General features: G+C 43.8%; 1 protein-coding gene and 1 long non-coding RNA gene across 2 annotated transcripts in view; both read left to right on the top strand.

Annotated features, from left to right (window-relative positions):
• Window positions 1-21,893, top strand: part of Xkr6 (XK related 6) — a 234,740-nt gene that overhangs the window by 1,332 nt on the left and 211,515 nt on the right. The window lies entirely within an intron of this gene.
• The window catches only part of LOC147826863 (uncharacterized), a 76,219-nt gene continuing 54,326 nt past the window's right edge, over window positions 1-21,893 (top strand). The window contains exon 1 of the long non-coding RNA XR_015453347.1: window positions 1-21,893. This exon is cut by the window's right edge and continues 47,780 nt beyond it. This is a non-coding gene — a long non-coding RNA (uncharacterized LOC147826863).

The raw sequence follows: 21,893 nt of genomic DNA on the forward strand, positions 1-21,893 counted from the left end.
GCTGCGGGCGTGGGGGCGGGGGCCCTGGCCGCCGGCTGCTAGGAGGGGGCGGCGCGCCATCCGACGCCGGCCACGCCTTTTGGCCGGGGAGGCCGGGTCCTGCCGAGTGCCGGGCTGCAGCCCTGGGTCGCACTTGCCGGAGACCCTGTCCCAGCCTTCCCTCCCCGCCGCCTCGGCAGACCTCCGTCTCCCGATTGTCCCTGCCCCCTCCGCCCCAAGGTAACCAGCCGCGGGCGCTGTGTGTGCACCCCGGCTGGCGTCCCGGGGGCCCGCCCTCCGCCCCGCTCCCCTCTGCAGTGGCCAGCGTGGGCCCCCGGGTGGAGAAGCCCCGGCTGCTTTTCCCGATAGCGCCCCTCGGTTCCACGCTCCCTCCCCCTCCCGCAGTCCCAGACCCCCTGCGAAAGTCTGCCCTCCTGTAAGGAAAAATGACTCTTTGCTGGGTTAGACGTGCCCTTTCCTTAGTGACAGGTAAAAATTGGAGGTTGGTGACAGAGCAGGCACCGCTAGAAAATTCTTTAACCACCGGCCCCTCTTTCGTTTTTGGTAGCCAGGCCGAGGTGCAAGTGATTGCTGTTTACACCAGACCGAGGCTTAGCTTGGCGGCACCTTCCTCTTCTGTAATTCCCGGGTGCCAGGTGACCCCCGCCAAAACCACTTGCGATGCCTTCTCTCCGGGACCCTTAACTGGATGCATCAAGGCAAAGTGATCCCATTGAGACCTTAGTCTGCACCCCCAGCTCAGTCAGCTTGGCTGTATTCTAGGAGCAGTGAGTTGTAGACAGCATTTGCAAGAGAAAAACATCTTAGGGAAGACAGATTGTACTGGAAAGAGCCCTTCAGGTGCGTTGCTGCCGTGAGAAGGCTACTGGCCTAGCCTGCCTCGACTCCTAGGGCTGGTGGGAAATTTTAGGCCTTTGAATCTCAGGGAGCTGGAGGGTTATGCAGGTCAGCTGTAAGAAAGTTCATTGTCTTTTGGGTGGTTTGTCCAGATCTCTATTCTGAATCTTAAAACGTTTTAAAAAGTATGGGATTGAGTTAAGTCATGAGGGCAAATGTCAGAACTTTGTCTTACAGAGTGAATTTTGGGGTAATTCTTGATTTTCCTGGTTTTCCCGTGGTTGTTTACTGGTGTTTTTCGGTTGAACCAAGAAACCATTTCCTTAGGTGCGTTTGTCTGCAGATCATGTTTCCTGCTGCTAAGTTTATAATAACAGAGGGAATAAAATAGGAAAAAACTGCTGGTTGTTTTAGTTGTTAGGAGCATAGCTTGAGGTCAAATAACATTTTGAAATATGTTTTGAATTTGAAATCAAAATTCTCAAACCTGCCCATCTCCAAATACTCCATACCATAATGACTCAAAGACAGTGCATTTGGCATTGGAGATAGCTTTTCTTCAGCTTCTTGGAGGCTGGTAAAACACGAACAGTGAAGGAGAAGGAGGACAAAAAGTATAGGGAAGAGAGACTTTGAAGTACTAACAGGATTTAACAGCATGTATTTAATAAGTAGGCTTTTGTTGAAGGAGCCAGAGTTACCCATCTCCTTGTGTTACACTTTTGAGTGTGAGCAGTGAGTGTTGGTGTCAGGTTAAAATCCCAAATTCCTGACAGTTACTTCTAATGTAATCTGTAGCGTTTATTAGTAGTAAGCTTTTGAGACCTAAGGAAGTTGGAGTTCGGTTTCACAATCCTTTTGAGCAACCCCCCTTCACATGAACCTTGATTAAAGTCAAGTCCACATTTGGTACAGACTGAAAAGTACATTTTAAGTGTAAATTTAGCTCTTGTAGTTGTGTTAAGTGGGGTGGCATTTTTTTTTCCTCCTCTTCATTTAACTTTCAAGGTCTACGGTGATACATGTATATTTTGGGAAGATGCCTGTGATTTTTGTGTATCTAATTTTTTAAGTTTCAAGATTAGAATGTATCTCTACATAAAGATAAGATATTAAAAGACATGCTAATTCAGCTAAGCCATTTTGTCGAACATAGCTGTATTTCAAAAGCAGTATTTGCCAAGGAAGGATTTTATTTTTGTTTAATTTTTCCAGTGGGCTCTGCGTGAAGCGCTCCGGGAGCAGGATCTGCTCCTTCCTTCCTGCTAGGCATGTCGCTCGCTCTGAAGTCACTCTGATGCAGGAGCTTTGGAGAAAGAGTTTTATTCTTGTTTTCCTCTCTTGGCAGACAGCTACTTTTAAATGAGCATATACACAATGCCTAAGTTTTTACTGCAGGTTTCTTGGGGTTGTAGTTGTTTCCTTTATCATATTTGCGACTTAAATTTTGCTATTTCATGTGGCCACATGACATAAAGGTTAAGGCCTAGGAATTCTCCCATTTGATTGGAACCACATTTCTAAAAAAAGGTGTCTGAAGTTATCCATTGTCAAAACTGATTCCATGCAATCACGAGTACCTGACTCTTCACATGCTTTTTCTTTCCTTTTTTAAAAAAATGTAAAATTACTTGAGTCTTGCTTGGACAAAGCTCAGTGGCTATTTAAGAAAATGTATTTTCCCCTGACATTAAGGTGTGTGTTGTTTTTCCTTTCAAGATGCCAAATACTTGACATGTCTTGCACCAGACAGGTGTATTTACAGAGTATAAAGAAGCATTTTTGACTGGGCCCGAATTGGAGCATGGAAAAATGGTTGTGTGCGCAGTGAATTGGTATCATGAGCGAACGTTCACATGCAGAGTTCTCATGTGTGCGTAAGGTCAGTTTGAGGTGCGCTTTGTTGTGCTGATTACTAACACGTCGCTTGCTGGGTAGCTCTACTTTTAGGTGCTTTTCCCAGGGGTGAACAGGCGTGTAAGTCACTCCTCACAAGGATGTGAGTCACGCCAGGTTCCACTTCATCCAGTACAGTCTGTTGTTATTAGAAAGCGAGGTCATTTTCTTGGAGGGTGACACCACGCGGTGCGATTGAATTTGCATCTTGAGTCGGTGGGTGGAAGTTTGTGTTGGTGTGGAGCCCTTCCCTCGGGGAGTGGCTCAGTGTGCGGACAGTGTCTTCAGTCCGGAAGCAACAGCTCTTCGGCCAAAACTCAGTCTAGCGACAGAATCATTACTCTCCCTTGGAATTTATTTGATTTTGTGTGTGTGTGTGTGTGCATGCATTCTTCTGCTTTACTGGATAGAAGAGAAATATAGTAAGTGCTTTGTAGGATCAGCCAGCTTTAAAGCATAGGCCAGCTTTACATTATCTTGGAAGATGGGCTGGCGTCAAGGGCGTCTTTCAAGGGAGAAAACTGAAGGCGTTGCTCATTTCCTAACAGTGCCATCACCTGAACAGTGAAAAGCTTTGGTTTAGCAAGTTTTTCTGCGGTGAGACTTTGGTATAACATAGACTCCCAGCTCTGCCTACTCAGTGAGTGCAGATGGGCTGCTGAAGATGCTTGAAAAACTTTTAAAAATCACCCTGCCCCTTCTCCACAGCCATATGCAGGGATACTTAATGTGCTGTGGTTCTTTGCTCATGTCAAATATTTACATTCTGGCTGAGAATAGAACTTCAGCAGCTTTTAAAGACAGACATTCCTGGGCACCTTTGGACCTGGCGGAGAAGGCTCCCGGGGCAGCCCCCCAAGGGTCCCAGCTTCTAAAGCTTCCCAGGGTCGCCAGACACTTAAAATCGGGTCTCAGGCTTATTCCACTCAGGAGTGGATATCAGATCTGTGTTCTTGACAAACAGAATGAGACAACGGGAAAGGAAACATGTGATACTATGAAGTTTGGTCCCTGCTCAGTGCTGACTACCTTGAAACATGAATGTGTAAAAGTCTTGGAGCTGTCTCAAGGGTAGGCACTCTGGCTTCTCATTGTTTTCTCCTTTTTTGAGCAGAAATATGATTCCCAAACTCACAGCAGCCTGCAAAAAATGTAGCCCACTTACTTGCCTTGTGTATGGTACAGGTACTACTTTGTATGTAAAAGGTATAATAATCCTGTTTAATTTTGCAAGGATTCTTTTTGAGTAGGCTTGAGGAAAGCATGACTGGGATTACAGTGGTGTTGGAATGTCCCTGTGACTCTTAAGATTTTGTGATTTCATAATGGAAATGTCACCTTATAAATAAGGAACTTCATTTGTGTTGGAACAGGGGACCAGTGATAGTCACATGAAAAGATTATGTACATGTGTATGTAGCTTTTCTGCTTATTACTGGGCAGGGAATATCAATGCTGTAAAAACTTCATTTTTTTCCATAAACTTTTTTTTTTTTTTTTGGTACCAGGGATCGAACTCAGGACCTTGAGCTTGCGAGGAAGGCGGCAGAACCACTGAGCTAAATCCCCAGCCCTTTTTTCCATAAACTTGATGGGATTGTTTTTTGGGTTTTTTTTTTTTTGGTACCGGGAATCAAACTTGGGACCTTGCGCTTGTGAGGCAGGCAGCAGAACCACCAAGCTAAATCCCTGGCCCTTTGATGGGATTCTGATTAAAAAGATACTCAGTGAGATTTTTTTTTTAGGAGAGACAAATAATATTGATTTGAGAACAATAAAATGTGTTTGAGTAGTCAAAAAAAAAAAAAAACTGAGAAAGAAAATTACCTTACCCTATCAAATTGGATGCCATGTTAGTAATTAGACCAGTGTGCTGCTAGCAGAGAAATCGAGCAAATAGTGAAGAGGCTAGATTGTCTAGAAATAAATTGGTGCACTTGTGAGAATTTAGTTCATAGTAAATTTCTGGTCAGTGAATGGTAAAAGAGCTGTTTAACAAATGACATTGTGGCAGTTGATTACCCAAATGAAAAAAATAATAGGCTTCTGCCTTATGTAAACAAAAGATTTGAAAATAATTAAAAGCTGGAAACATAAACTATTAAGCTCTAAAAACACTAGAAGAAAATACAGGATGATACTTTTTATGATCTTTCAGTGGGCAAGACCCTTCAGTAACATCAGAGAAGAAAGAGCAAATGTAACCACTTAAAGTTGCCTATCTGGTTTTTCCCTTTCTTTCTCACTTCAAAAATCTAGAATACATGGTTAACTGTGAGGACAGAAGAGTTAAATTTAGGCAGAGATGCTTCCTCCAGGAGAATGAATATGAAGAGAGCATCTTTGAAGATTATGCCTCAATTTTTAGTGAACAATAATAGTAAAAACTTGAAGTTTATTGTGAATTTTCAAGGGAAAATGATTTTAAAAAGTAGCATGCTTGGAGTAAAATTAGAACTAGCCGTGCAACATAGTATTTCCAGCATGATCCCGAGACAAAACATCAGTCTATGTTTCAGAAGTCTGGCATCCTGGAATCCAGTAGGCATGTGACAGAAATCAGAAGTCATTCATGTCTATCTTCACTCTTATTTGCTTTGTTGGATTTTATGCTTTATGCGTAAGGCCAATCAGTCAAGCTTATGCAGTGGATAAATTCTGGGTTGTTGGGAAGATTCTGTGGGATACATAAAGAAATAAAGTTCATCACAAGCATTGCCATCTACCATGGGATGGTTGGCTTTATGTGCGCTCTCAGTAAGTCTTCCTACATAGTTGCTTCTGAGTCAGAAGTTTTGGATGACTTATTTGGCTCTGAAAGAGTTACAGTGTTTTCTTAAAAATCATGAAAATATAGCCTCATTTTAAAAGTTCAATAACTTTTGACTAATTGTCTAAGGACAGTCCACTATTGGCTGCTACTGGAGGTTATTAAAAAATAAGAGTACACAGCACAGCATGGTGTACAGGAAACAAACATTGGTGGTAAGAGGTTTAGGGCTGGGCATGGAGCTCAGTGGTACCATGCTCGCCTGGTGTGTATGCACCCTTTAGTGGTCCAGTGCCCAGCACAGGAAAAGGACAGGTGGAAATTGGGTTTAGCACTCTATGTTACAACCAGCTGTTGGCCTCAGTTTCCTCATATAGTTAATAAATAAGGAGTTAAATTGTTTGATCTTTAATGTCCCTTCAGTTTAATTTTATTTATTATTATTTAAATTCTTTTCATCCCCAGAATGTTATGCCCTTTTACTTAAAAACACATTATGCTATAGGTAGTAGTGCTCTGAAAACAGTTTTAAAGAGGGAATTTCAGACTCTGGTTTGAACATTAAGATTTTTAAAAATGTGTATGATTTCTAGGACCATATTTTAAGTACAGATTTATAAGTCCTAATGTGTTATTCCAGTTCATTAAACCTTTAGCAGTTAAGTTAAAGAATGCTTATCATTTTAGTCACGTTGCTACCCGTAGGAGCATCTTATATCTCTCCCTAAATTTTACAGTGGGCTAAACTGTCTGAAAAATTTGTTAACTTGGTTTGTCAGTTAATTTTGTGAGTTTGTAATTTGGTTAAAATTGAGCTATTTTAAAGTGGTTATTTTTTGTAAACTTGTTTTAAGTTTTTAGTTTTAGAGTAAGCTAAGTCAATGCATTTATTTGTGTAACTTTGTATTCTGGAGGTTTTGTGATCATTTACCAAGATTAATTTCTTTTTGGGGATAGAAACTCATGATCAGCTAATGCAGTTTATTTATGTGTATTTTTTGATTTTGAAAAAGAAATGTGTGGGGGGATAATGGAGCCAAGTGCTTTCTCATTGAACTACATCCCCAGTCTTTTTACATTTCTTATCGTGAGGGAGCCTTGCTAGGTCGGGGAATAGCCCAAGGTGGGCTTGAACTTGGAGTCCTGCTTTGGCTTCCCAGAGTGCTGGGTTACAGGTGTGCACCACTACGCCCTGCAGTTTCTTTTACTTTTCTTTTCTTTTAAACAGTAGCATCTGTGTCAGTTGAGCTTTTTTGGGAAATCATTCTGTTAAGTGAATTTTCTTTTCTTAAATTAAGGTGTAGGTTTGTTTTGGGGTTGTATTGATTTTGGGGAAAGGTAGAATTTGCATAGAGGATGCAGTGAATATTGTCACCAAAACATTAGTATATTTCTACATGAAATCAGCCTCAGGTTTTTCTTTTATATGTATGTAATGTGGGTAGATCTAAGACTATTGTTACTTTAAAATAGCTTAAGATAACCATACGACCCTGTTTTTTTCATATTGCTGACAGTTTCTTCTCATATAGCTATCTCTTAATCTTGAAACATCAAAGTGATTTTTAAAATAGTTCTTGTTCTAAGTACAATATTGTTGTTGTGGTTTTTTTTTTTTTTTTTTTTCTTTTTTTTGGAGCCAGGGTCTTACTATGTACTTCAGGCTGGCCTCGAACTTGCAGTGATCTTCCTGCCTCAGTTTCCCAAGTGCAGTGTTCTTGTCTTTTTAAAAAAATACATGGCGGCTGGGGATTTGGCTCAGTGGTTCCGTCCACTGCCTCGCAAGTGCAAGGTCCTGAGTTTGATCCCCGTAACCCCCCCGCCCCCAAATATATGGAAGCAATTTCTGTGTTATCTTGTTCATGAGTTTATGGAGCATAGATTGCTACTCGCTCATGTTTAGGAAGAAATCAGAACCCTCGGGTTTCAGGACGTAGCTCCTGGATGGACAGCGCTCCTGGCAGGGAGGTGGAATTGATAATGTTGGCCCTGGCCACATGCTCTCAGAGTTGTGGGTGCGGTGCAGGAGCTGGAAACTCTGTCACTGTGGACCCCCAGTCCCCCTTGATCCATTTCACATGTACTGGACAGATGGGGAAGGTAGCAGAGATGAGGAAGACCAAAACCATGGCTTGAGACGCTGCTGTGAAGTAGAGTGGCAGGGCGAGCCCAGCGTAGGCGCTCCCCGTGTGTTCCTTCACGCTGCGTCTCAGGCTAGCCACCAGACATGGGGACACAACATCCTCGGCCTCACGGGACTATTGGCTGGGGGGGGGGGTTGCTGCGCTTGTGCGTGGATGTCTACGCATGCGGGCAGGAGAGAGAGATGCGGAGCGACACCCGCCTGCACCATAGCTGTGTAGCTCTGACTGCTTCACCGTAAAATAACCCGCGGAGCTGCAGTACTGTTACCCACCAGACAGTTAACAGTACCACCGTGATTCATTCCATAGAGTCATCTAATAGCTGCTTTGTGCTTCTGATTATCTCCAACAGTGGGTTTAGTTTTTCCCCTCCCCTCAAAATTAATAAGAATTCATACATTATGTTAACTCAAGAACAATTACTTGTTTTTATCTCATGCCAGTGACTTTTTGCAGAGTTCAGGCCAGTTCTCTCGTCTGTCCCTTGTTTGCTGCAGGTGTCCTTTGCCTTCTTTATTTCTGGTTATTTTCAAGTTGCATCTAGGGGCTTGATTGTGTTCAGGGTCTCTATTTTTGTCCCAGGCACTGCTTCCTGCTCCATGTTTGCGTCCTATCAGCAGGCACTTGGTACCTGGTTTGCCCCGATACTGGTGATGCTAAGTTTTCTCTCTTGGTTAAGGTTGTGGACCCCAGACTTCTGCGTATAAAGCACCTTGCCCCTTTGCAATCAGCAGGCACTGTAGTTCCCCCCAACTTCAGTCTGGGGTTTTAGTTCTGTGTTCAGCTGTGGCCCCAGAATACTGAATGCACATTCCAGACAGAGTGATTAAGTTTTAGGTAACTTTTATTACAGTATATTTCTATAGCTGTTTTACTAGTTGCTGCTGATTTCTTATGGTACCTCATGAATAAACTATGGCAGGTATGTATTGTGGAGATCGGTGCTGTCTGAGGTTTCAGGCGCCCTCTGAGGTCTTGGAATGTGTCACTCTTGGATAAGGGACGAAGACCGTAACCCACGGTAACCCATACTATACTGGAGTTAGTATCTGAGCGTTTCAAAACCAAACCAGTCTGTCCTGAAGATGTGAGTTTGAATCTAGGCACTGGTGGGTTGGGAGTGTGTAGTCTGTAAACAGTCGGTGAGTGTAACTTCATACTAGTTTTGAGCAGCAATGATGAAGTGTGCCCCGTGGTGCCGCACACCCTGCTTAGAGTTGGAGACGGTGTGTGTGAGCCATGCAGTAAACTGATGTGAACATTAATAGGAGCAGACGTAACATGTCAGACTGCGATGAAAATTAGAGTGGAGGAGGGTTAGAGAAACTAATAAGCAAGATAAAAGATATAGACTAAATGTTTTGTTTTCATACCTGTATTTGCCTCATTTGATTTTCGCAAGTTTTTCACGCCCATTTTTACAGATGAAGAAGTGGGCTCCGAGCAGCAGTAACCCATGTCATTGGTAACTGGAGGAAAGTTAGGAAGGCAGATCTCACCCATGGCAAAATAGGTCCCACGCTGTACACCAGGAGGTTCTTGGCGCTGCATGGAAGCCCTGGCAGCTGAGCTATGGGCAGGCAGAATGACTTCGCTTTATCATGAGACTGCTGTTCTGGCTTGTTGAATGTGGAGGAACGGTGTCCTTGTGCCCCTGGGGCCTCTTTTATGTAAAGCTGAGATTCTCTGAGACCCCTCATTTCTAATACTGAACCCACGGAGATGGGGCTGCCCTCCAGGTCTTGTAGTCTGTGGTCACTCATGGTTGAGTGGTACTCCTGACCTGTGTCTTCAGGGCGTTATCTTCAGCACGCCTGTCACGTCCCTTTCAGAGGGTAGATATACCTTCCAGCCTGATTGATGATTCCTGCATTACAGGGTGGAATACATGGGGTTGGCAGTGCCCTCTTGGCCACTGCCTAGCCCTGAAGCTCCCTGTACATGTGGCACCAATGGGTTGGTTCTCTGTAACCTGTTGGAAACCCTGGGAGCAGCACTTCTGACCTCAGGATCATAAGGTACCTATTTCTAGGCCTTGGCTGAGCATTGGAATCACTTGGGGAATCAGACATTTGGGTCCACTGTACATGGTTATGGTCCAGGAGTTTGGGGATGGGTCTGAGAATCCAAGTGTTTTTGAGAGTTGAGGTTTTTAGAAGGTTCTCCAGGCAGTATGTGGACAGGGGTGAGAACCACAGTTGTGTAGTCTGATTAGAAGTTTTAAAGGAGAATTAATACATACTAGACTTGGGATTATTTTGTAAACTTAAGCTCTAGGCAGATTAGATTTAGAGGAGTGGAATGTATAAAAGAAGCCCTGCAGATTATTTGAATAGAACATCAGTGTTTAAACATTCTTTGGTTGGGTCATACTTTAGCTGGAATGGGTTGGTGAAAAATGTGTTGTATTAATCAGATAACTGCTGTTGCCATATACTCTGCCTAAAATTTAGAATACCGTGAAGACATTGAACATTCAAAGTCTATGAGTCGTAATTGTATATTTCTTTGATTTAGGAGCTTCTTTAAAACTTTAAAGTACTTCCAAGTCATTATTATGGGTATGAACAATCACTTTTTGTGCTTAGAAATGCCGGGTTAGAGGATTTTATTGTGCCGAGAAAATTGATACTCCATCCAGAGTGAATTTCATGTCTCAGATTTTCAGAAGCATTGTATTTGTTGAAATTGGTGCCAAGGCTAGGACTCCTAAAAAGAAGCTGGTGAATGGAAGGAGAGAAGTGACCTGATGGGTATTGAGTGTCATTAGAGACAAGAGTGAAGGGAGGAGAGAAGAAAAATGACTTGAGTACATTTTGCTTGAGAGAGTCCCAGGGAAAATAGCTGGAGGAGGGCTGAGGAGGAGCCTGCGGGTGCCTGATGGAGGGTGAGCTGTTAGTACAGGGCCCAGCAAGCACACCCTGAGTCCGCACAGGCCAAAACAGCAGCCTTGGAGCTTCATCTGGGAATGCACTGCTCCAGTGGAGAGGATCCAGAGCCTCGAAGCTGGGAAGTGTGGGCTCAGAGTCCTGGGGAGGTGCTGGGACCTGGGCTGGATGTGCAAGCACAGGGCACAGTGGAGCGGCTTGGGTGCCCTGCTGACCGGTCACTCTGGATCAGAATGAGCGAAATTACAGATGTGTCATTTTGCTTGTGTAGTAAGCTGGATGGTTGTCAAAGCCTTGTGTGTATTAAGATACTGCCATTTTGCTTTCAGTAAGGCAGTTTTCAAGAGCTCATTCTGAAAGTAAAGATTGTGCCTTCCAATAAAGAAATGATGTATTCAGAATTGAAGCGTCTCAGGTGGTTTTGGTTGGTATTCCTTTGGAGTGAAAGAAAAGAGAAGCTACAAAAAGGACTCATTACTTAGTTTGCAGATTAAACAGAAGTTGTCATAATGAAGCAGAAGTTAAAAAACAGTTACATTATGAATGTGGAAAAAGAATTAGAACATGCTTGTAGCATTTATGGACTCTGGTATTTCAGGGGTAAGTGAAACTTGTTACTCTTCTGTGATTTGTTGGTCCTTACGTAAATAAAGATGGGAAGAAGGCTGTTTTAATCCTGTGAAAGCCCGGCTTTGTCACCTAGTCACAGAATGTGCTGTGACCGTCCCTCAGCACTGCCTCAGTACCTGACCAGCACAGCAGTGCGGGAAGGAAGGGCTTGAAGTTTCCACTCATTGCAAGTGTGATTGTAGAGAGATTTAGATTAAAATTCATCTGAGCATGCAGTAAACAAAAAAGAGCAACAGTAGCCAGTTGTCAAGGAAAAGACTGATGGGTAGAATAAACAGACAGCTTTGTGCAATATAAACAATCTGTTTTCATAGTTTTTTCTTTTCTTTTTTTGAAGGGTGATTGGGAGAACTTCCAGATCCAGTAGAAGTTAGTTGTGCAGGAAAGGCAGCAGCTCTAAGTGTATGTTAGCAATCATTAGAATTTGCTTCCTCGGTTCCTGCAATAACAATCCTGTCAGTGGCTTTACCACAGGCATGTCGTCTGCGTTGACCCTGGCTGATGGTGGCCGTGACTCCTCTAAGACTCAGCACCATTAGTGTCCAGACAGAGAAAGGAAGGGCACCGTGGGGAAAGAGTGACAGCTCCTTGAACTCGCAATACCACTCCCTCTCCGACTCAGTGGTCAGCACCCTGCCAGGTGACCACACCTAGGTTAAGGGTGGCTGGCAGATGCAACCCTGTGTGGGTGACAGCTTTACCCCCTGCAAGAGGGGGCTTGTGTTTAGGTGGCTAGAGACCAGAGGGAAATAATTCTGTGCTTTAGACCAGGGACTGTCCAGATCATGGAGGGCAGGTACAGGGGTGTGTGTGTGTGTGTGTCTGTGTGTGTGTGTGTGTGTGTACGTGTACACATATGTATGTGAAATGATACTGATTGAAGAGTATAAGAGGCAGTTACTTTTTAACTGATTTCTGTTTTAATTCAGGGGTCAACAAGCTTTCTGTGTAAAGAAATATTTTAGGATTATGTAAGGCTTGTGTTGCATAGTTCCCTTTAAAAATGTAAAAACCACTCTTAGCTCGAGGGTCATACAAGAACAAATTGCTCTGGGACTGTTAAAACCAGGTAGCTGTTTCAGTAAGCTTTAAAAGTAATAGCTGAGTTTAATTATTTGAAGTGTGAACCATACTAAATGCAATAAATTAAAATACATTGAAACAACATAGCTAGAAGATTTCACTATTTTTTTTTTTTTTAAATTTTTTTGGTGGTGGTGGAGATTGAACCCAGGCCCTGAGCTATATCTCAGACGTGCAGCTAGGCTTTTAAATAATTTTTTTCAGATGAAATTTTATTGAGGTTAAAAATGACCTTCACAGACTAAATAAAAAGTATTATGGCTTCTGCCTAAGACTTGTCAATGTTTTGAGTCTTAAAACATGGTTCATCTGGTTTAGGAAAGTTTAGGGCCTTGGCTTGTGTTCCTATGTGGGAAGTTTATTGAGTACTGTCTTCCATTTAACTACTTGTACTCCCAGAAGTAACACCTTGTTTTTTCCCTGTTTATTATACAAACCACCAAGTATATTACCTAAAAAAACATGCAAAATTGTACCTAAGTTTAGAAATTTACACTAAAACTTTATAGACTAAAACATCGAATTCATTTGATTTGTGTTAGTAACCCTAGAGAATGGGTTAAAATTATATAAAAATTCCTTATAAAGGTATTAATATCTAAATGTGACTTAGGTAAAAAATTTAGCCTAAAATGTCCCTCAGAACATGTCAGTATGTTTTATAAGTTCTTATAGAAATTTTAAAAATGAGACATACCATTCTAGTATGAGGTTTTAAACAGCTGTTTTAGAGTCCCTGTTCTGTTAATTCCAAGTATTAGGTTACATTTGCTGGAATTCTTAATTGGCTTTTAAAAATTAGGTTACTAACACATGAACATAATAACTATATGCGCTTATTTAGAGGCTACTTAATAACCAAGGCTCTTTTCCGTAATACTGCCGGTCAAGACTGCCAGGGGACTAGGGTTAAGATTTTTGTTTCTTTAAAAGCCAAAATCTGTGACTTGTGTGGCTGAGTAAAATGACCTTAGAGATTAAACTACATATATTATGTAATGAGAAGTAAAAACAACACTGAGGCCTTTAACAGACTCGTCATGGTGGAATGGGTCAAATATACAGTGTGAGATAATTTGTTGCCTAACTGATCTTACTAATACGGATTTAATATTTTTTTATATGGACTTACTCTGTGCTGGCTTAGTCACTCCCATACACTGTTCTATCTATGGTAGCCATAGGATATTATTCCTGAACTACAAATGACCCTGACTCCTTGGTATTATATAAAGCCATGGATTGGCTCTAACTGATCTTGCTCAAAATAAATACCATTATATGTGTTGCTTCCAAAACGTAATACTGGTGCAGATTTGGTTGTCATCTTTACACTGTGTTCAAAGCCTTTTTGTGAGCATGTTCAGTTCATAAGCCATTGGGGTGTTCTCTCCAAATATCTAACGTAGCCCAACGGTGTTTGGACCTCTTTCCAAGACCAAGCTAAAAAACAAACTGTTTAACTTCATATTGTAGTAATCGTGATTAGCATGCACATGTAAACACGTAAAGTTGAATAGTAATTAAAAAAAGGAACAAGCAACACCTCAACCCATTAAGATGGTTGCTATCCAAACACCAGAAAATAACAGGTGTTGATGAGTCTGTGGAAAAATTGGAACGCTTGTGCTATATTGGTGGGAATGTCATATGGTGCAGTTGCTATGGCAAACAATATGGTGGTTCCTCAAAGAATTAAATATGGAATTACCATATAATTCAGTAATGCCACTTCTGGGTATATACCCAAAGGAGTGTAAAGCAGGGTCTCAGATATTTGTACATTCATATTTATAGCAATAGTAATCATGATGGCCAAAAGGTAGAAGCAGTCCAAGTGTCCTGTGGATGAATCTATAAACAAAATGCGGTCTATAAGCAGTGGAATGTTACTCAGCCTCAGAAAGGAATGGAATTTTGACTCATGCCACAGCATGGATGAACTTTGTGTATTGTTATGGTTTGGAACTAGGATATCCCCCAGAAGTCTCACCTGTCCAGAGCTGGGGTGATTGGACCAAGGGGGGACCATCCACATTGGTGGATGGTTCCACTGGTGAATCCATAGCTGAATGTGCTATTGGGAGGTGGGGCCTGGCAGGAGGCAGGTCCCTGGGGCATGGCCTGGAAGGGTGGCTTACCCTTCCCAGCTGCTCCCTTCTCTGTCTGCATCCTGGCCACCAGGATTGAGCCGCTTTCCCCCTTCCCCTCTGCCATGCCCCTCTGCCTTGGAGCCAGCCAACTATGGACTGAAACGTTTAAGTTGTGGGTGTTGGATATTTTGTCCCAGCAATGAGAAAGTGACTGTGACAGGGATATTATACTAACTTAAATGGGTTGGTTTCAAAAGGACGTAACTATGATTCCACTTAGGTGAGGTTTCTAGAATAATCTTATTCAGAGACACAGAGTACAGTGGTGGTTGCCAAGGGCTGGGGGAAGGGAGCAATGAGGAGCTCTTTTTAATAGATATAACATTTCAGTTTTTTTGAAATAAAGAGTTCTGGAAATGGTACAATAGTATGAATGTGCTTAATGCCATTGAACTGTACCGTTAAAAATGGTTAAGGTGCCAGATTTTATTATATGTATTTACCACAATTTAAAAAATGGAACAAATCCTCTAAATATTTTCATTTCTTCATAGCCCGCCTCACAAGTTAAATACACAGACAGATGAACAAACAATTGTTTTCTTTTCCTTGTCTGGTACTATTGGCAGTTTGAAAGCAGAACTGGTGCTGAGTATACCCTGGTGACCAGCCCAGTAGGTCAAGGCGTAGCTCTTCTCGTTGTGCTGTCCATCTGGAACCAGTCACCTTTGTGTCACCTAAACATTTTGTTGTTCGTTTTTTGTATTTTGGAGATGGGGTCTCGCTGTGTAGTCCAGGCTGGCCTTGAACTCACTGTGTAGTCCAGGCTGGCCTTAAACTCTCGGTGATTCTCCTGCCTCAGCTTCCCAAGTGCTAGGATTACAGGCTTGTGCCACCACGCCTGGCTTGAATGTTATTAAATTGATCCCTTCCACTTCCTTGGCACATTGTGACCACTGTCAGGTAAAACATTACCCCTGGTGCTAATGCTATGGAAGTATAGCCAAAACGACAGTTGTGAAAAGGAAAACTCCCGTGTTAATAACCTCTTCACGATGGGGCTGTAATATGTATGTCTTGCTGCTGCATGGCTCTGAAGCACCTGTGGTACGGGCTGCCTGATGGGACAGGCACGCAGGGTATTACCCTGGTAAGAAATGTGTGGTACTTTAAATCAGAAGATCGCTGCTCCAGATTGGCCTGCTGTAGTGAGCCTCGCCGCCGCCCGTTAGTGAAGGCCGGGAGATGGGGGCATCTGGCCCTCATCCTAGAGCCCACACCCTGCCGTGGCTCGGCAGTGTGGGTGAGTTCCCTAACCTGCCTGCTCCCCGGTTTTCTCAGGTGTGCCATGGTGCTTATTTGTATGTGATCAGGGACAGCTTTCTGGAAGAGGATATTGCTCCCCTGAGGGTTGTTTAGAAAATTAAGAGTAACACATAAAGCCTTGGTAATGCTCAGTGCATACACAGCAATTAGATGTTCATGGCCTCTTCTGCCTGGCCCACAGTAGTGGACTCGGAATTGATAAGGTTGTTCCTGACCACATTTTCCTCCTGTACTTAACTGCTTTCCCAGAGTACCTTAATTCTCCAAGTAAAGGTGTAAAGGTGTAAAGCAGTTTTAAATATGTGCTGAGTAATTCTCCCAATTGCAAGTGAAATCTGAAGAAAACTGTAGCTACTTTGTGATGTTTACATGCTGACATGTGCTTTAATAAAAAGATTATGCATATCTAAGAATGAAGTTAGGCAAGCATGTCCTGAAGTCAAAGTATTATCTAGGACCAAAAAAAGTCTAAAAATGTCTTCCATAAGATTTTAAAAAACAAGTTTGAAAGACAAGCTGTTGACCAAAAAAAATTCAACCCCCTTTAGTTGCTGACGAAAGTGTGAGTGTGAGTGACGGCACTGTAAGCCCTCTCACCCGAGGACGGGACGGCCACTCACACCGGCAGCACACAGCTGTGTTGACAAATAGTGCTCTGAGCTGGTTAGTTCCCGATCAGAGTCCTCCAGTCCTCTTTGTTCACCGAATACACTCACACTCACAAGTCACAAGTTTTGGAGCCGTGTGGTTCCAGAAGATGTCTAGCCTGCATTTCATTACTTTATTACATTTTGCCCTGGCACTCAGTGCTTTGGTGTTACGGCTCTCCCACCTCGTACTGTTGGCAGTCTGGTTTCTTCACCCGCTTCTCTGCCGGGGCCCACGCTTCTCCCCTGCCCCACCTGTCAGGATGTGCAGCAGTGTCTAGGAACTGTGGCTTTTTTCTCACAGCTGCAAGAGCCATGTTGGCATTTGGAAGAGGCCAGTGTTGCTGCTACACATCCTGCAGCGCACAGGACAGCCCTGGAGCAGAGTTACCTCCCAACTTCCAGGGCCAAGGACCAGAAAGCCTGGCCTGGAGGGTTCCCACTGCCCTTTGTTCATATCCCAACAGTCTACTACCTCTCTTAATTGTTACCTGTACCATGAAAGCTGATCCTGGCCCTTGCAGCCTCATAATCACTTTTAACTTTGAACATTCCCAAGCAAAGTACTTTTGGTCCTTGGTCCTTCTGTTTCTATTGTATGATACTGGGGATCAAACCCAGGCCTGTGCATGCTAAGCACAAGCTCTACCACTGAGTGATACCCCCAGTCCAACACTTTATTTATTTTTGTCTTATTTATAATCGATTCCTCTTTCCTTTGTTGAACTCCATAAGGGTAGTCTCTATGTCTGATTCATCTTTGTATCCTGCAGTGTGATTAATACATTGTAAGGTGCATTATCTGTTGCAGTGAATGAGAAAATGTGGCATTAAAGGATTGCCCTGTGCTGACACAGGTGAGATGGAGTCGGGCTTCAGGTAAGGTAGGACTTGAACCCCAGGGCTCTGAGGAAGGAGAAACAGTGCTGTGTGCAAGTGTGAATAAACATGCATGTGCACACAAGTACCGAGGAAGCATTTAACTGGTGGCACCTCGAGAGCAGTCACAGTCAACCTGGGAGGTTTGCCTGTCTAGTTGGCTCAGGTGGTTTCAGTCTCTTTGCAGTGTTAGGTGAATTGAGAGTAGGTAGAGGTTGATTTTAATCTATCTTTTAATATATGATGCCCAAAGTCCATTATTACCTGATAGAAAATAATAATCCGTTCCTTGCTTCTGATAAAGAGGGCACCTTCCATTTGCATCCCAGCTGTGCACTGTAGCTTTTTTCCAGCTGGAAGCTTGCAGTATCAGAACTTCAGTTTGCCCCCTGCTGTCACTGATGTCTTCCCCGTGTTTGTGTCCAGACTTCCCTTTCCTCCTGAGGAAAACAGTTATTGGATTAAGGGCCCAGCCTATTGGATTATGACCTCACCTTAATTGATGTGACCTCACCACATCTGTAGTGGCTTTGCTTCCCAATAAGGTCCTGTTCTGAGGGACGGGGTTATGGCTTATAACTATGCTTTTTGTGGAGACACTTTTCAACTCGTAACATGTTCTTTAGCGTCATGGCTTGGGAAACTTTTGTTTTTTATGTTCTTTAGCATCACAAGTTGGGAAATTTTGTTGGGGGGGCCAGTACTGGGCATGGCACCCGGGGCCTTTGCACTGAACCCCAGCCCTATTTTTAATTTTTATTTTGGGACAGGGTCTTGCTAAGTTGCCCAGCTTGGGCTTGAACTTGAGATTCTTCTGCCTCAGCCTCCGTGAGTGCTGGGATTACAAGTGTATGCCACCACATCCGGCTTTGAAACACTTTTAAAGTTGACCCAATGTCAGTCTGGCTAAAATGCAGGTAGTTTGTATTCTTAACCCTTCAGGTAAGCAGACTACATGTTTATGAAAACATGCTGCTGTGCCAGTTATGCAGTAAGCCAGTCTTTGGCTTTGCTGTAGGATAAGCAGGAAGAAGTCCGTGGTGGCTGTGACCAGTGTGCTTGTCCACTTGCTGCCCTGGTCGCATGTACAGCGAGTGGAAAGCCGTGGGGCTTCGTTATGCATCGCTTTAATCCTGCAGATGATGTGCTCTCTTTTCGCTGTGCCGAGGATTTGGAACAACTCGCCGAGTTCTCAGAGCCTTAGTTTCCCCACCTTAGGAGTGGTTACAGGCTGAGGGCTCGCGTGGGCGTTGCCTCCATCCTCTCTGTCTTCTCAGTGTTGGCGACGCTCGAAGTGGCTGTCAGCAGCGCAGCTGGACTCTGCCGCTCTGCCAGCAGGAACATCTTGCTGCCAGGGTTGCCAGACTTTGCCCAGAGCTCAATGTCCTAAAAATAGTCACCAGGAAGGCCGCCAGAGACGCCTTTGCTCTGCCCCAGAAGCTGCATGGGGCTTTCTGTAGGCAAGGTCCTCCAGCTCTGTGGGGCTCCCCAGGTCCCCGCATCCTCGGCCAGCCACTGTGGTGCCCAGTGCACCCGCCAGCCACAGCTTCGTTTCTCCTCAAGGTCCTTGATCTGGGGAGCAGAGAGCACTGTGGGGCAGAAGATTAACGTCTTGGAATGGAATTTGACATAAAATTCGGCTTAATGCAATTTGTAAAAAAGTATATGCATTTCATAATAGAAAGGATTTTTTAATAAAAACAGTTTACCAGTGAACTTGAAAACATTTTTTCCCTCACAAGTGTCTCTGGGGGGACTTCATTCTCAGTGTTGAACACAACAGACCTTCACTTGTCATTTCATGAGACGGCCGTGAGTCTGCAACTTAGAAATGATACTACTAATTGCTAATCTTAAAGTGGGTAGAAAGGTCAAAAGGAAGGGTTTAAACTTAGGTTGGTATTTGGATTAGCTAATTTCCTGGGTTTATTCTAATTATGGGATTGTCCAGTTTTTTTGAGATCAGGTAACTTACTGGGAAAGGTGCTTTAAAGTTGTTACGTGTAGGGCAGTGATATTACTGTCGGTTTGCAAACATTCAGTCCAGAAATTAAATGCATTTACAAGGTGTTTGGTTTGCCAATCTCTGAGAAGTGAGTAGTGCAGCATCTCATTCCAGGGGCTCAGATTGCTGTTCATCTGTCACACTTCCCATGCAGATCAGTGTTTCTCCCTCTATTTTTTTGTTTCTGAGAGGATGAGGTTGCAATCTTGTGTTCTTGCCCTGGTTTTACACCGTCTGCACCTATAGGAAAGACGGCTCGTGAGGAGCCCTGCGTTCCACGGTGCTGTTGGCAGACAGATGGGCAGTGTGCTTTGAACACACTGGCGCTTACGTTGAGAGATCGTTGGTCTGGTAGGAGAAGGAAGTGTACGCAGTGCACAGGGCTGCAACCATCTGTTGCGTATCGAGTGGCATGAGGTGGATGACCAAGTGTAGATAGTCACAAGTGAAAAACAATTTTTGTGAACACTTACTATAAGGAATCTTAGGAGTGGATATTGGGAACAAATTCTTTATTTTCTTCGTCCTTGTCTTAGAGAAAGGGAAGTTTGAAGCACACCCGAACTGTGGTTAAGTGTTGTGCTGTGCAGAATGTGGACTTGGGACATTTGTGGTCCTTTCGCCTTTGCCTCATTGGAGGTTGTGGAATGAGCTGGTGAGAAGACCTGCAGTACTCGCGGAGACTTGCGGTGAGAGATGTACTTGGAGGACCGCACGGGTCAGGGTCTCTGCCCTGCAAACCAGTGTCACCTCTGAGCGGGTGAACAAGCAACCAAGGGAAGCACTTTGTGTTCTTTGCAACAGTCACAGCTACTTTGTTCCTTGCGTCAAAGGAAAGAACAGAATGCCTAATTATAATAATCTTCTAATAATTACAATATTTTGCATTCATTTTCTTTAAAAAATCTATTTGAGTAACTACTAGCCTTCAGAAGATGTTGGAAAATAGTATTTAGGCAGCAGCTGGCAGGCAGCTACCAGTTTGGGAGTCTGCATAGTACTCCACTCGTAAAAGATTTCATTAGTTGGACATACACTCTGATTTCCTCATTGCTGTGCCACACACTGTCTGGAGCAGCTGCTTTGGAGAAGGATGTGCCATAAACATTGCTGCACTTGTTTTGAATATGTGGGTTTTGTTGGAGCGTCGCTCGCCATCTGGAAGCAGAGGAGCGAGCGCCTTATTCCTAGGGAGGAAGTGTTGGAATCTCCACATGCGCGCCTAATGCAGTTTGAGGTCCCCTCCTCGTTTCTCATTCATGGAGGGGATAATTGACAGCTGTAATCATTTTGCTCCAGCGGAGCCTGCGCAAGCACGTGAGCTGCACGGAACGTGGGACAGGAGAAATACACTGTCAGCTGTTCCCAGCCAGTAGCGGTTTTACTTTTGAGAAATGTTTCTCATTGTGTTTATTGAAACAGCATTTTTTTAAATAAAGGAAATGTATGGTTTGGTCAGCAAGTCAGACAAAAATGCTGATACCAGGAGAGTAAGTGTGACCCTTCCCTCCATCCCAAAAGCTGTGAGAGGCTGTGGTCATTCTCCTTTTTTCTGTCTGTCTGTCTGCCTCTTCCATCCATCCTTTTTTTGTGCCCTGTCAAAAGAGCTCAACATCTCAGTGATTCTGAGCAGAATCCATCAGTTCTGAGTGACTTTGTGCTTGTGGACGTATTAGTGCCACACCCACGTCCTCTTGTGACAGCGGTGGTGTGGAGGAACTGGTGGGGGTGGGTTGAGTAGAAGAAAACTCTACTTAGAGGAGACAGCTTTCCAGGTTCATTGTCCAGGTGTGTTTGGAGTAAGAGCTACAGCTACCTTGCGCGTGTCACTTACTGCACCGACCCCCACTGCAGCCCGGGGAAGTGAGTCCCTTTGCCCCATTTTACAGATGTGATGTCCAAGGCATAGAGAAGTAAGCAACTTGCCCAGTGTCACACAGCCTAGTAAGACGTTCCAGCTTAGCTGGTCCTGCTCCGGAATCATGTTCTTAAAATGTCATGCCATCTTTGAGCTGATGTTTTTAAATCACACTTTTTGCCCCAAAATTGGATAAATGGAAATTATTATATGTTAATGACTTAAATGCCAGGAAAAGAGACTTTATATGACTGATTAACATGAGACAGCTCCACTGGTACCAGACTGCATGCAGGATTCAGTCCCCCTTTGGGCTTCACCGTGTTGAAGTAAACCTTTCCCCAGAGCCATCAGTAGGGCTGTATTCTTTTTTTTTTCTTTTGGTACCAGGGATTGAACTCAGGACCTTGTGCTTTTGAGGCAGGCTGCACCACTGAACTAAATCCCCAGCTTGGGGCTGTATTCTTGATACCTTTCTCTGGGGCCAGCGTTCTTCTGGCTTTTGCTCCAAATGAATAGGCAGGTAGATCTGGAGACATCCATGAGGTAAAGGGGGAAAATTGATTTATCTGGAGGCTGTTTCTGTGGTACCAAAAAGGAGAAAGAGAAAGCTATCCTCGTTTCTCTGTACCACCCTGGCCACAGTGAACCACGCCCATTGTGTCAGGCAGGCATGGGTGTGTGGAGAGCACCTGGAGGCAGTGATGGTGGGTGACCTTGGTGAGCAGCTGTGTGGGAAAGGGCACACATTGGCCTGTCACACGGAGGAGCCCTGTGGATGCCTGGCTCACCGCAGGGTGTGCTGTGGCAAGCTTGGCATTTTGAGACCTGCAGTGA

Source organism: Heterocephalus glaber, unplaced genomic scaffold (genome assembly GCF_053883595.1).
Source record: "Heterocephalus glaber isolate CG9 unplaced genomic scaffold, H.glaber_assembly_v1.0 deba00001460, whole genome shotgun sequence".
In the NCBI taxonomy this organism is placed as follows: domain Eukaryota; kingdom Metazoa; phylum Chordata; class Mammalia; order Rodentia; family Bathyergidae; genus Heterocephalus; species Heterocephalus glaber.